This window comes from Ursus arctos, unplaced genomic scaffold (genome assembly GCF_023065955.2).
Source record: "Ursus arctos isolate Adak ecotype North America unplaced genomic scaffold, UrsArc2.0 scaffold_3, whole genome shotgun sequence".
Classification (NCBI taxonomy): domain Eukaryota; kingdom Metazoa; phylum Chordata; class Mammalia; order Carnivora; family Ursidae; genus Ursus; species Ursus arctos.
Window position 1 is genome coordinate 85,948,943 of NW_026622985.1, and position 15,047 is coordinate 85,963,989.

General features: G+C 41.5%; 1 pseudogene; it reads right to left on the reverse strand.

The window, feature by feature from the left end:
- Positions 1–11,877: 11,877 nt before the first annotated feature.
- LOC113267054 (protein Shroom3-like) lies at positions 11,878–14,356 on the reverse strand (annotated as a pseudogene).
- Positions 14,357–15,047: the final 691 nt, after the last annotated feature.

Below are 15,047 nucleotides of genomic sequence, written 5' to 3' on the forward strand. Positions count from 1 at the left end.
ATTAAGAATTACCTCTTACATTCCTTCCTGGGAAGATATGTCTCATAAAAAGTGGGGATTAAACTTCTCTACATTTATCTCAGTTTAATCATATCTCTAAGCACCTCTCTAATTGATTTTTTTTATTGTTCCCACTTTTTGAATTATTAAGATCTGATAATGCTTAGTGAAGAGCAAATCTGAAAAGGCAGTGATGGTTCTCGCTTAAAAGATACAAAAAGGGAACACAGAACACCGTTATCAAAAGCTTTGTTAGATTGTTAAATGAAATGCAAGGTTAAACAAGAAAACTGTTGGATTTAAGCTTTTGGGAAGATACACATTTGTAGTGGTGTTGCATAATTTTACTTTCACTATTGAATTTCATATTGCAAAATGTCTCTGTGAATAATGAGATGTTTGGGCTGATAAAAGTGCACTGAGGCCGAAGGGAGAGGAAATAACTCATGCATATGTGATGTGGAAGAGAGGGCTGATGTTAGTTATCTGGGAGCCGTGGTAATATGAATTTATTTGGATTCACGGAGTTCTGCATGAGAAGCAGGAGGGAAATCTAGCTAGGGAATGACTCTGTCTGGGGCTGCCCTGGTGTGTCTATTTCATTTCAGTGGATGGGAATATGAACAGTGTGTGTTAGAATTGTGACCATCAAGTGATCAGAAGAGGTGTGATAAAGAAAGGATGGTTGTAGGGATCAGCTTCACTAACTTGTATTTTAGCAAAGAAGGCCCATGTACCCAGTCAATGAGTTATGTGGTTTTTTTTTTTTTTGTTTTTTGTTTTTGTCCCTCAGTCTGAAGCATAGAAGAAGTCACCCTAATGTATGCTCCATGCCTCTGGATTTCTGCCATCATTGCAGAGAGGCGTCTCTGTCTCTGGACAGTGATCTGCCTTTTTCTTTCCTCTATGGTGTAAGCCCTGGATAAGAGTATCACTAATAACAAGGGATTGAAGCAAGACTGGTAAATGCCACCAAGAGAATTTTCCTAGTGGGTGTTAGATTGACTCAAAATTGTCCTTCTCAAGTTGGAAAACAGTGTATAATGGACAGGCAAATTAGTGCCTCTAAGAAATGTAGTGGTAATAAAGAACGTGATGGAAGGAAAATAAACTAATTCTCAAGAAAGATAATAAAAAGAATGATGAGCTAAATTGTCCTCAATTTCCTATGATGGAGTTGACCCTCTCTCATGCCAACATTCAAAAGATACAAAAGTCATTATTTTACATAGACTGCTGATGATGGCTTAAATTTCGATTCTAATGTATGGTTTCAGTGTAAATAAAAAACAAACAATGGAAATACCATTTCACGTTAATGAAAGCATCTGAAGAAAGTGATATCATTTATAAGCACCTGCCTTAAGACAGAGTTGTGTCTCTTTCTGTTCAGTCCTATTCTTGCTCAAGACGGACGTTCACATTCTATGCTGCCATTTGGGTTTCTAGCTATTTAAAGTAAAAGTTTTTATTAGGCTTGATGCTACTGTTGAATATCCATAGCCATATTTTGGCAAGGAAATCAGAGCCTGGCAGCCTTTTTCAATAATTTCCTATAATGTAAGAGGGCTTAATGCCCCTATTATAGAACTGATTCTATTATACTCTCCTTTCCAGAACTAATGGAGCACTCGACTTATTCATGTTAAAGAAAATGATTGAATATGAAAAGCTTCCAGACCCTGCTTCTTGCCAGGATTAAAACTGTACTGTCCTTTATACTGACCAGAAAAGTCAACCCTAATTAAGTTTATTGTTATTTTTCACCTGCCAGGAAGTCCCATACAAAGCATATGAAAGTGCATTTGTTGAAAATTATTTTAGATCTCATTTTGAAATCCTTATTTTTGTTTCTTAATATGCAGTAATATAGTTAACATTTACTGAGTGCTTAAGTCATGACAGATCCTCTTCCACATCTTTATATGAATTGATTCAAATAATTCTCACAAAAACCCTAAGAGTTATGTACTGTTCTTATCACCATTTTACGGATGAAGAAAATAAGGCTCAGAGAGTTTAAATAGATAGTAGAGTCAGGATGTAAATATACACTATCTTAGCCTTTAACCACTATGCTAAACTATTTTCCCATTTAGCTAAGCACATACGAAAGTGAATTACACTAGTGAGTTGGTCATCAATTCATTTATTAAAAATTTACTGAGTGACTATTATTTGCAGTATAATAGCCATAGCAAAGTGGGCTGAATTGTAAGCTAGATAAAATATAGTTGCTTAAGTAGGTGAACTTTTCGTCTAGTAATTGAGAGAGGAAAGTACGAAGCTGATTAAAATGTGAGGTGTTATGTATGGAATTATAGTACAAGCACAAATTGAATAGCAGGTGGAGAGGGATAAGTATATTGTAATTATTTTTGTGGAGTCAGACAATGCTTTATGGAGAAAGTGGCATTTGAGCATGCTCTGGGAGACTTGTGAAAGATTTGGACAAGTAGGTTATGCAGACGCAATTTCTGGGTAGAGGGTAAAATATGAACCAAAGAAAGGAATGTCAAGGCTTGTTTGTTGTTTCATATTTCAGTAAGGCTGAGGCATTAGTTTGAGATGTTTATAGCATGAAAAGTACTATAGAATCATATAATGTTAGATTTGGATGTGTTCGCAGAGATTATTTACTCTGCATAGCTGTCACTGATGTAGAAATGAAAGCCTAAAGAAATATTATGCACCAATTGTATTTATATGAGCTCTTGTTGCAGAAAGAATGAAGGTTGCAAAGAGAAACATTAACTTGAAAAGGATAAGTGATATTCATCTGATGACTGAAATTGAATACCCAATTTAGGAATTTAGATTTGAGCAGAGGGCCAATGAAGATTTTCTTTTTTCAGCGTGTTCAGCAGTCTTTGTTGGTCTCTGGATGCAGATCAGAGTTTAAACTGTACCTGTCACTTCTATCACTCACTAACTCCATGATTGGGGCAAGTTCATTAATCTCTCTCTTGATGATAATACTACTTCCCTCACAGATTCCTCAAGGACAGCTTAGGTATTGCGTGCAAGGTGTTTATCTAATACTGGCATAGAGTATATATAAGAATATATGGCATAGAGTGCATATTAAGTACTTAGGTCTGCAATTGTCACATTAGAGTGTTATGTCAGTGGCTTGATAAAATCTGTGTTTCCAAACAAAAACAGATGAGGAGATCATATTTTTCAAGTGTGAAAAAAAATGGGGGTAGACAAAATTGGAAGCAGGGTGGTATAGATTACAGTGTCCCAGGAAAGAAGTGAGACATTACTGAACTGGATAATCTTTAAAGTCTTAAAGAGAGGCCGAGTCCATAGCATTAGGTCACTGATTACCTATGAGAAGAAACTGAGAGAAAACATAACTCATCGACAGGGCACACAGCTATCCTTTTAATAAAATATGAATTAATGAAGCTAATACCTACAACCATGGGTTTTAGGGAGAAATGAAGAACTGTGATCTATGGGCAACTCTTGAAAGAACTGCATGGAAAGTAGTATCCCCAGGTGCAGTGATGTTTTGGGAATGTTCACAGGAGAGGCTGCGGACACAGTGGGTTTTTCTGTTGACTGATCTGTGGTCGAGAAGGCACAGTGTCTCAGCTTGAATTTTCGGGTAGAATATGAGATTGGGTCAATTCAGGGATTTAGTAAGCCATATAGGCAGAACAATCTTTAGCTGAAGGTATCTGGGGGGGCCTCTATTTTCTCTGGTGACTGATATAAACAGGGACAAAGGGCTTGGTGGGATTGAGGCTGATGGTCTCTGAGACAGATTTAGATGTTGATACAACTGTTAGAGAATGTGGGGGAGTGGCAGGAGCACGTAAGTCCTGTTTTCATTCCTTGGCATCTTCTTCGAAGGTAGTTTTAAGAACACAGAAGGGGTCACAATATACAGAACTCTGTGAGAGCTCCATTACTTTTGATGGTATCGAGGCTGAGAATTTTATTTTAAGAAGAGAAAGGAAATGAGAAAACTATTCTGTACAGCATTCTGAATATCAGTGAAAATATCCTTAGTGAAATGGAAGTAGTTGAAACCTTATTAAATGTGCTGGAGCAATGTTTGAGATTAAAGTATCAAAAAAAATTAAATATCAGGCTTAGTCAAATATGGATCATAGACTTTAGAAAACAAAAATGCTCAATGATCTTACAAATCAATAAGAAAAATAGAAAACACTCAAATACGTGTAAAATAATAAATAGTCGTCAGAAACAAAAAAAAGTCAATTAAAAAACCCCAAAAAGGCATAGGGAAAAATATTCAACACAGCTGTTAGTCAAAAAATACAAGATAAAATGAGATAACACCCTTCCTCTAACATTTTGCAAACTTGTAATTAAATTCTATGTAATAGGGCCACCTGGGTGGCTCAGTTGGTTAAGGGTCTGACTTTGACTCTGGTCCTGATCTCAGGGTCCTGGGATGGAGCCTAGAGTTGGTCTGCTAGCTCAGCAGGGAGTCTGCTTGTCCCTTTGCCCCTTCCCCACTCAGGCCTGGGTGCTTCTCTGTGTGTGTGCTTGGGTGCATGCTCTCTCTCTTTAATAAATTAATAAACTCTTTAAAAAGTCTATATAATAAATACATAAATATTTTATGTAAGTATATTGATATATTTTTGTATACATATTCATCCCAATGTTTGAAAAAAGGCAGAAAATGAAATCTCTCTTATGTTTCTGAGGAGAGTGACGAGTTAATTTGTAAAATGTTCCCAACAGACAACTTGGTTTTATATATTAAGCGTATTTAAAATGTTCACATGCTTTGACCCCTTAATTCCACTTTTGGAATATATCCTAAGGAAACCATCAGATGTATACTCAAGGATTATTTATATGCATTCTAATTACAACATCGTGAAATGAAATATTGGAAGTACTCTAAAAATTCAAATAAAGGTGGAAAGCTGTTAAGTCTCTAAACCTCAAAGTCTATTAAAGGATATTGGACAACACTGACAGTATTTTAAGTAAATTTTATTATGTAATATTGGATGAACAAGAAAGAATATTTGCCACATGCATGTACAGTTTGATGCATTATTAAAAGAACACGCATGAGCCACCTAACAACTTAACTACTAGAACATTCTCAAATATCACTAAAACTGTCTACAGGACTCTTACCTATCCAGCTAGTTTACAAAAACCCATCCCTAATTTCTTGATTATGTTTGTGGTATTATTAAAGTGTAATATACATACAGAAAAATGCCCAAATCATACATATGCAGGTAATGAATATTATAAATGGACATAACAAGCATCCAGATCATTAAACTGAACATAAGAAGCCCTCCTTGGGTCTACTCCCAGTGCTTCTCCCCAAAGGATTATCATTATTTTTACTTCTAATATCATAATTAGTTATGTGTGATTTTGAACATTATATACATCAATCCACATTGTATGTATTTTTGTGTGTGTCTCACTTCTTTCTAAGCATTATATGTGTGGCTTATCTCACTTCCAGAATGGTGGAGTAAGGTTTTCCAAAAATCTGCTCCTCCATATAAGAAAAAGAACACTGGCAAAAACTGTTAAAATCAGCAGTTTCAGAATTCTGGAACAGCGTGCAGCAATTTGAGTAATGTTTTTACTCAAGATAAACAATGGAATCTTGGTAAACAGAGAGTCTTGTGGCCTGTTTAACTTGTCCTAATCACATCCCTTCTGCCCAGCTCCACAGTAGCCTTAAAACCCAATGATGGTAGCTGTGAAAACAAAGAGCCTGGCACCCACAGGATACAGAAGAATGAGTTTGGAGCACTCCCACAGCCCATTCCCACAGATTTGCCACATTTGGCCCTTCTGGAAAAGCTTCATTCTCAGGTCATGTTTTTTTAAATTTATTTTTATTTTTATTTTTATTTTTTTAAAGATTTTATTTATTTATTCGACAGAGATAGAGACAGCCAGCGAGAGAGGGAACACAAGCAGGGGGAGTGGGAGAGGAAGAAGCAGGCTCATAGCGGAGGAGCCTGATGTGGGGCTCGATCCTATAACGCCGGGATCACGCCCTGAGCCAAAGGCAGACGCTTAACCGCTGTGCCACCCAGGCGCCCCTCAGATCATGTTTTTTGACCTGACTTGGAGCTCTCTCTGAGTGAGCTACCTACAAGGCATTTTACAAAAACAGACAAACAAACAAAAAAAATCATTAGCAAATGTTTAACTTGCAGCTGCTTGAGGTAGCATTACCAGTTAGGGCTAAGAAAAGCCTGCCGGGAAACCTTAAAAGGAAAATAAAACCTGGGGAATAAGCCATCCCTAAGAAGCTTTGACAAGCTCTAGTTTATTCCTGGGGATCTAGAAGGCTACATACATATGCAGAACTGAGAGCATGGGCAAAGCTATGCCCACGCCCAGGAAAGACCTGAGAAGGCCCCAAGCTCTCACCTCTGGCTGACCTTGAGGTTCTGTAGGAATAAGAAGTAGGGGCGCCTGGGTGGCACAGCGGTTAAGCGTCTGCCTTCAGCTCAGGGCGTGATCCCGGCATTATGGGATCGAGCCCCACATCAGGTTCCTCTGCTATGAGCCTGCTTCTTCCTCTCCCACTCCCCCTGCTTGTGTTCCCTCTCTCGCTGGCTGTCTCTATCTCTGTCAAATAAATAAATAAAATCTTAAAAAAAAAAAAAAGGAATAAGAAGTAAAGGCTAGTGCAGAGTTACAAACTGCCTCCTGGAGCATTGAAAACAAATCCCAATGTATATTAAACATATACTAATCAAGTCCAGCAAGGGTGCAGGACACATGATCAATGTACAAGTATCAGTGGTATTTCTGTACACCAGCAACGAACAACGTGGAAATGAAATTGCAAAAACAATGACTTTAAAGAGCATCAAAAAATAAAATACTTCAGAAACTACTTAAACACAAGGCAGGCACTGAAAACTACAAAACATCATTGAAAGAAATTATAGACGACTACATCAAGAGAAAAACAGGGACACCTGGGCAGTTCAGCCAGTTAAGCATCCAACTCTTGATTTCAGCTCAGGTCATGATCAATCTCAGTGTTAGGAGATTGAGCCCCTTGTCAAGCTCTGCACTGGGTGTGGAGCCTGCTTGGGATTCTCTTCCTCTCCCTCTACCCCTCCTGTCCCCACCCTCTCTCTCTTTAAAAAAAAAGAACATCCCATAGTCATGAAGAATTGAAACTGTTCAAATGAAAAACTCCCCACGTTCATCGATGGGTCAATGCAATCCATTGTCACAGGCATCATTCCTGGCTATATTATATCCCCCACTGAGAGAAAAAGGTAGTGATGCCATTAATACTTACGATACCATGGCCCTTAGAATTCTGTTTATATGAAAACAGTATGGATCTTCTTCTGCAGTTCCCTAATACCATTTATTTAATGCCGGTCGCATTATTACCCATGGTACGGCATCTTCATTGTGCTGGCCATGAATAGTGATTCCCAATGACTCAAAAGTTGTTACTGTGTTTTTTTGATGATAACCACAAGGGCAAATATTATCCAGAGTACAAAGGAAAGTGTAAACAATAATTCTTTTTCTGGTCATATTAACTTAATGATTTCAGAACATGAAACAACACATCTCCAGCTGCATCTTTTCTTGAACTCTTTAGGCTGCACTCTAAGAATGTGATCTCATTTAATGTTATCCATACCCCTGCCACCAGTGGAGAAAAGAAGCAAGGACCCAGTGTTCAAAGAAGAATGGATCAATTCATGCATGGAATATCCATCCCTTATTGAGTGTGGTATAAGCCTGACTGATGAAAGTACAACCTCACACATTGATTAATCAGAAGGTCTCTTTGGCATTTTGGAGTAAATGTCTTATTGCCTTCAGAGGAATTAGGTGCAGCCATTCCTTAGTGACTGCTTGGAACATGGTGCAGAACTTGTGAAGAAGGTAGATGACCTCCCCAGGTACTGATGGTGGGGAGCCTAAGAATAAATATTGGCTGCTGCCATCCCCACTGCCCTTGGGTGCTACAGACCTGAGGCATAACCACGGTCCAACACAGAGGAGTAAGAATCCATGCAGGGACCTACCCATGGTACTCATTCCCAAGGGCTGACAGTGGACCATTGTTAGCCCAGAGCTCTGAGCTTCTCCTGCATTGTGTCTTGGATAAAAGTCATCTCAAACCAATGTGTCAGCACGATTCTGATGGCTCAGTCTCATTGGAGTATGTAGTCAACCTCATAGTCTTGTTAGAGGATCAAATACCTGAAGTGGAGAAGCAGAGACTGTGGATCACATAGTGCCTGGTATTGACTCAGGAAACCCCAACTGGAGAGCACTACTGGCCCTGGCAAGTTTGAGCTACTGGAATGGGACTTAGAAAGTTTTGAGTTTGATGCTTCCAGTAATAGAGACTAACCTGGGAACAAGTCTAGGTTCTAGGTGCACTGCCCAGAGAACACTGCTGGCCCTGATGAGTTCCAGGCATAGGAAGGTGACTTAGAACATTTTTGGGAAGGCATTCCAAAACACAGGGATGCCCAAAGCATGGGGGCACAGAGCAGGAGCACCTCTAGCACAGGTTGAAGAAAGATGTTGGCACAGACTGCTATTAGTTTACCAAAATCCATTCCCTTTTCTTCTAGGCAGAGAGCAAGATTATATCTTCTGGGTTTCCTTAGTGTTAGATGTGACCCTGTGAGTTCTAGCTAGTGAATTGTATGTAAATATATGAAAAGAAGTGAGATATGCCACCACTTCCTGTCCTAACCCATACACTCTTCCTACAGGACACAGAACATTCTGCTCTCTTTTCCTTTGCCTTATTAGATGTATATAAAAATTTAGGATAAGCTTAGGAGCTATCCTTCAAAGATGACCTACCTTGTCTTGACTGTCTGAATCATTTAGTGAAACAGAACCCTCTACCCCAACAGCAGATTGAATTTGAAGAAATACACTTCTATTGCATTAGACTGAAATTTCAGATTCTAGCTGTTATAGTAGCTAAATTAATACAGTAATATTCTAAGACTGTGTATATTTTTGTCAGAATTCTTAAAGTTATTAAAGTTATTAAAATTAAGCATGTGAAATAATTTCGAAAAGGGGATTGTTGCCACTAAAGGCCAAAAAAAGTTTATCGAGCATTTTGCCCTAACATTAGATGTAGCTGGTAACATTAACTTCACATAGAAGAGAAATACTATAGATGTAGTCTATCTTAGTTTTAGCAAGATTATTGACCACATTTCTCATGGATCCCTTATGGCCATATAGTTACAAATGAAAGGGTAATGCATAAGGAGCTATGTCAACGTGGTGGAAGTTTCTAGTCAAGTTCCAACATCTCTGTCATTGTTTCTCTTTTCTTCATTTTTAGTAGGAACTTGAATAGAGACAGATGAAAAATGCTTATCTAATTTGCAGGTGATGAAAACCAAGATGAGATAATATGATATGTCAGAATCAAGATTCAAAATGATAGACTGAATAGATGGACTGAAATAAAGAAAATGAAATTCAGCAAAAATAATTGTAAGATATGGAATTGAGTTTTAATGTAACTTGCCTCAATATGACAGATATGGCTTGTTGTAAAGGGTAAAATTGAGGACATTTCTCAAAGGAGCGGTTCAAAATCCACAACTTGCCAGATAAGTCACCAAAATGATTCTGTAGTTGCTCCTAAAAAATCACTCAGATGAAGATTAGGAGTACAGATAGATCTGGAACCCTTAAAACAGTGATTCTCAGAGTTTTTTTCTTTTGTTTTTGTTTTTTAATTTGTGGAGATATATATATGTGGAGATATATATATATATATATATATATATATATTTTTTTTTTTTTTTTTTTTTTTTTTTTACTAGACAGCCATGCTATACATCCTATAGTACACAGACCAGGTCAAGGCTTCAAAGAACTGTCTTCCATCATTTATGACCTTCAAATGTCCTACAGGATATTATTATGATCACCTAAGCTTAAAACCTAACTACAGTTAACATAAAATCTTAAAATATTATTACAAGGTATTAATTTTTCAGGTACATAACTACTATGTGTAAAAAGGGAAGCTTATACTTCAGTTTTTGATCAGAACTTTACTGGGAGCTATCTACAAGTTCAGAAAATTATGTCACTTGTAGTCATACTATTCACTTCTATATCAGCTGGCATTTGATGTTGGTGCATTAATGGAGATTTTATGTATAGGTGCAATCATCTCTTTTCTTTGTTATGTCTGCCCTTGTCGTCTTTTGCATATTGAAGTACACATTATCATACGCTACTCTTTAAAACTGTCTCATTTACATTACACTTAGGATTTTGATTTTTTTACTATCTTTAGAATTCTTCATTTCATTAAGGTTTTCACAAAATACATAACTCAAACATAATTGTCTATGTCCACCACAAAATAGAATAAAGTATGTGGTTAATATATAAACCTAATGATCTTTTTCATTTTCAAAAATATAAATACTAACGGTGTTTGAAGCTTTACAATTTTCTTCTCTATGTTACTTTTTAAGGCCTTAAGGCTTTGCAGACCCTTCATTAATGAGTACTATACTTGTCCTCAGGGTACGATGCCCACAGGCAAGGAATGCCACTATGGATACATTCCTGAGGGTGACACACACTGATCTATGTTGCCTCAGCCTTTTGAAAACTAAACAACCAATCAGACGTCCTCCAATCAGTTCTCACAGTTTCATTGTCTCTTCTTACTACAAAGTAATAATAGAAAGGCCTAAGTTTCCAGCAGCATTCAGGCTCTCACGGATCAATCGTGAAGGGTGAGAAGGAAAACACTGGCTTCTTCCAGGACAGAATTGTTTCATTTTATCGAGAAAACCCCCAATAACTCATATACTACACACACACACACACACACATAAAACAAATTATAAAAGATTTTATATATTTTATATACATATAAAATATAAAATACAAATATAAAAAATTTGTTTATTTCAGAGAGAGAGAGGATGCACGAATGCGGAAAGGGGCAGATGCAGGGGAGGGAGCGAGAGAATCCAAGCAGACTCCCTGACCAGCACGGAGCTTGATCCCACCACCTTGAGATTATGACCTGAGCTGAAATCAAGAGTCCCACCCTCAACAGACTGAGCCACCCAGGGGCGCGCTGCCCCCAATAACCTATATGGTGGTTTATATCGAAATATTTTCTGATTAAATTGTGTTGAAATAAAGGGCAATCTTTTGGTTGGGTATTTCAGAAGAGGTTAGAGTGGAGAGGGAGTTAATGTTGGTAAAGTACCACTGAAAGTACTTCCCCCACCAGGAGTCATCTCACTTGCCAGCTTTGGGGGCAGAGCCAGGGCCCCGGCCTTAGGAACGAAATCCAAGGCAAGACTCGCCAGCACACAGCTGACTTGCGCCTAGCCCGGTTTGATCTTATTGCCCAGATTGCGCTCCTCAGTGAGGAGCGCTCACTTCATTTTCACAAAATGCCCGTAATCCTGGAATTGGTCCTCTGAGAGGTAGTTGGCCAGGATGTCCAACCTCACACGTTCCTTTTCACCCAGGTGGGCCACCGCATTTTTTTCCGGAAACGCTGCCCCTTCCTCTGCGAGCCTAGGGCCCCCGTGGCTTGGCCTCCCCTGAGACCCCAACCTCCTACATCTCCTGTGGCTCTGAGTAGGAGCCTTCTTCTGCTGCGTGGGGGTAGGGGGTAGGGGAAGAGGGTATAGGAGAAGCTGGGCTCGGACCCTCCAGGCGGTGGGGGGCGGCGTCGCCCTCTCCTGGGGTCACGTGGTGCGGCTCGCGCAGGACGTGCTGGGAGGCGGGAAGCGCGAGGCGGAAGCCAGCCGGCGCCTCCGCTCCAGGCGGCTCGTCAGGAGAAAGTGCTCCCGAGGTCGCCGGCCCGCGCCCTTAGTGCTGTTCTGGTCAGCACGGCTGAGGGGGCGTCAGCGCGGGTGACTTGGGTGTGAGGGCCTGTGGTCCCGCCACACACATGGCGTGCTCGTCCTCGCTGAAGAGCGGAAGGTGCCCGGGCTGCGGAGCGGGTGAGTGTCTGGCCTCGGGGCGGGGGTGGGGGACCAGGCCCTCGTCAGCACCCCGCCTCTGCAGTTGACCACGTGGCTGCCAGGAGACTTCTTCCAGCTTTGGCTCCCCGCTTTTGAAGTGCTGCTCTCCCTTGCCTAGGGCTTCGGGGGATTCAGAGAACCGGATATTGGTTTTTTGTCGCCTGGAAGTCGTTTCCCAAAGCACTGAAAGTTGGGACCGGCCTGTTGGGCCTGGCGTTGTGGCTGTGAGTGGAGCTGCCCGCACTTGAAGGTCTCGGGCTCCCTGGCTCCTGCTGCTCCATCTTGGAAACCTCCGGCCCTAAGCGGCGGGGCTTCCTGCACTGAAAGCCTTGCACAGCCTCCCCGGCCCAGCCTGGATGTGCGCTGGTGCGCTGGACCGGGCGGCTCCTCAAACCTTGGTTCTGAGCGGTAGGGAGAGACCAAGGCACGGGCCCAACCCTCGAAACTTAGATAGGAAACTGTGTTGTCTACTTGGCTCCTGTGGTCAGCAACAGCTTTCCGTCCAGCATTCTCTGCGTGAGTGTTGACTGCCCAGGTGGGCGGGCATCCAGGTAACCCTCCTGGGCTCCCCCTCCTAGCTCCGGGCTGCTTTGCCTTCTTAGACTTCTAGGAATGTTCTGGAAAGAGGAAAAGCCTCACTTGGTCCTGCTAAAGTTGCTTCACGAGGTTCTGGGCTAGGCCTTCTTTCTCTAGCCTATGCAGGTCTTTGTGGAATTTGCCCTCCCCAGGCTCTGGATGCCTGGAAGATCTCTCGTCTTCACCCACTGGCCTGGGGGTGGTTAGAGGCAGTGGTAATTAGAATGTGATTTGTTGCTGCCCTTGCTCTTTCTCTCACTGGGATATGGGCTGTTGCCTTGGAGAGGTGTGGGGTGTCTCTTTGGAGACCTATTCTCTTCGTTTTCAGGCACTGAAGAGAAATGGATTTTGTAGGGGATACATGTGGCTAAAGTTTCAGGCTTATTTCTACTGCGGACATTGAGTCATGTTCTAGGGGCTCATCGAAGGCAAACCCAGATCTGCTAGATCCATTTTGGTTGCCATTCTCATCAAGAGTAGCCATCTTGTGGCAAGCTCCCTGAGGAGCTTGGCCAGTGCAAGGTAGAGTGTGCTCTTACTACCCGTGGAAGGCTGGGGCACCTGGGCAAAGTGTGGCTCCAGGTAGATGCCAGTCAGCATCAGAGTTGGTCAGGTTGGGCCTTCTGGGTATAATCTGCTTGGGATTCACTGCGGGGGGACTATTCTCTAGACTCTTTTCTAGCACAGTATGCGACTGTTCCTCTATGAAGGGAATTTTCAGAGAGCCTGCAGACTTTGCCTGAGGCTGGCAGAACCCTTTCTGATCAAGGCTAGATGAAGAGCTAGGCGGCTCTCAGTGCTGAAAGGCTGCAAGCTGACATTGTGAGCAGGGGACAGGGATGCACCCTCTTTAGGAGGCAAGTTGTCAGTGGCAATCTCCAAGGAACTGGGGCACTGCTGGCTCCACGACAGGGGTGGCTCTCCCTTGCCCAGAGGAACATTTTGCCATTTATCGTAAGCCTGACCATCTGCTGATGCTTGGGCCTCCCTGCCTTGGAGAAGCAGGACTGAAGAGTTCACCTCATACTCCGCTGAGACTCCCTGTGGGGGTTCATAGACTGTCTTGACATAGCAAGTGTCTGGTGTCACATCCCTTCTAGGAGGCAGCCTTGAACAGAAGTGATATCCATGGGGCCGGAACACTCCCGGCCAGAGATGCCAGGGGTTGGATGCTCAAAGACGCTAGAACTGGGAGAAGGAGCTATGAGGGAAGTCTCTCTTATTACAGAGGTACCTGAGCTGGTCAGTGCTGCTGATGGGGAAAGAAGGGGAAAGAAGATGCAGGGTGGGTGTCCCCCACTGGAATCCAGACCCTCCATGCTCTCCTGGGAGCTGCACTGTCAGGGCCCTACCTCACATTAACATGGTTGTACTTGTAGAGGAACTGAAATGGTAACTTTGGGACCAAGGAGTGCCAACTGTGCCCTGAGATGTTTAACATCATGCTGGCATCGGGTTGGTTCTCCCCAGATTTGGTTAGAATGGCAAGAATGAGGTCAGCCTGCAGGTTCACTGCACCTTTGCTTCAGCCAAAGCTTTGCTCCTCCTGGTCATGCTGCTTTCCTGTGTTGGAGGTCAGAAATGAGGTGCTTTGGATTAAAAGAGTCAGAAGAGACAGTGTCTGCAGGTTTAGATCTGCAAATGTAGGTTATCGCCTCTGGTGTGGCCACAGCCATCCTCAGGGCTGCACGGGGCTCCAGGCCAACTCTGAGTACAAACCTCTCTGCTGCTCGGGGGCTTAGCCACATGGGCCGTTTGTCCATGCCGTGGCTACAGCAGCTATGATGGGCAGGTCCTGGGGGGCAGGGCTAAGGGGGCTGAATCCAGATATATTCAATATTAATTATTTGAAATAATTTTTGCAGGTAGATCAGTTTTCTACTAATGAATTTCAAGGATTGTAAAGAGAGCATTACCAAATATTTATTATAAAAAGAGGTGTTGAATCACATAGGTTAAAAAACCACTGCTATAAATCTATAAATGTCTACATCACACCTATTAAAAGGTTTGATATCCTCTAGAATTTAGCATTATAGTGATGACTTGTGGTAATAAGGAATTTAGAGTACAGGCCATTTAAGGAAAATGTCAGATATCTGGGAATAAAGAGGATGTGAGAGGAACTTTATTGAGCATATGCTATGCACCAAGTATTATGCTTATTTATTGTCCTTTTTTATATCTTCTTTTAAGTGTTCACAATAAACTGTTTAGGTAGATATTATTTCTCCATTTAAAACTGAGGAAACTCAGAGCATTTAAGTAAATTGTCTGGAAGGTAAAGCCATTTTATTGTGAATACAGGATTGGGACCCAGCTCTATAGGTTCAAAGCCTAAACTCTTAACCAGTGTGCAAGAGAAGATTGGGGCATAATAGCTGTTTGCAGTTCCTGAAAGGCTGATGTTCAAAAAGAATAGGTTTCACCTGGGCCATTCCAGAGGCTATAAAG